Genomic DNA, 868 nt, shown 5'->3' with positions numbered 1-868 from the left:
CAGAGAGAGAACATGCAAAATAACAAGATCAGAAATGAAAACGGAGCCATAACAACAGACACTGAGGAAATTCAGAGAATCATTGGGTCTTGTTAAAAAGCCTATATGTGACAAAGTTGGAAAATGTAAAAGAGATGGACTTGTTTATAGATAAAATCCAAATACCCAAATTAAATCAAGACCAGGTGCGTAGCACACAATGCCTGTGTTTGCTCTATGTGCTACCATACAGTTTGTGAGCTAGGGCCAAAGGGCTAGAGGTTAAACTACACAAACACACACACACAGAGACAGAGACATGGACCTTTAGTCACTTGTAAGAAGCCCTTTATTCAATCTCACCCAGGAGGCTTAGCACCTAACAGTCAAGTGGGCCAACAGGTGAAAACATTATCCTCTGATCCTCAAGGCCAAGAAGACAATGTGTGCTTGTGTAGCAGAGCTGGTAAACAATTTTGACACAGCCTATAGTAACTCAAATCAGAAGGAAAGTAAAGATCTCTAGCAAGGAAGAGCAGCTGGAGGCCAGGACTCCTATTGGTCCCAACCACAGATGAACAATTTAGATAGACCTATAAGTTGTGAGGAAATAGAAACTTTTATATAAAAAAAAACCTCCCATGCCAAAAAAATCCCCCAGGATTAGATGGTTTTAATGCAGAATTTTACCAGAAATTCCAAGAACAGCTGATACCTATACTCCTTTATGTGTTTCACATTATAGAAACATAAGAGTCTTGACAAACTCTTCTTTTGAAGCTGCAGTTACCCTGATACCTAAACCACACAAAGACTTAAGCAAGAAAGACAAATACAGAACTATCTCATTCATGAACATCAATGCAAAAATTCTCAATAAAATACTGGC

Source organism: Microtus ochrogaster, chromosome 2 (genome assembly GCF_000317375.1).
Source record: "Microtus ochrogaster isolate Prairie Vole_2 chromosome 2, MicOch1.0, whole genome shotgun sequence".
Classification (NCBI taxonomy): domain Eukaryota; kingdom Metazoa; phylum Chordata; class Mammalia; order Rodentia; family Cricetidae; genus Microtus; species Microtus ochrogaster.
Note: the sequence above shows the minus strand (reverse complement) of the source record.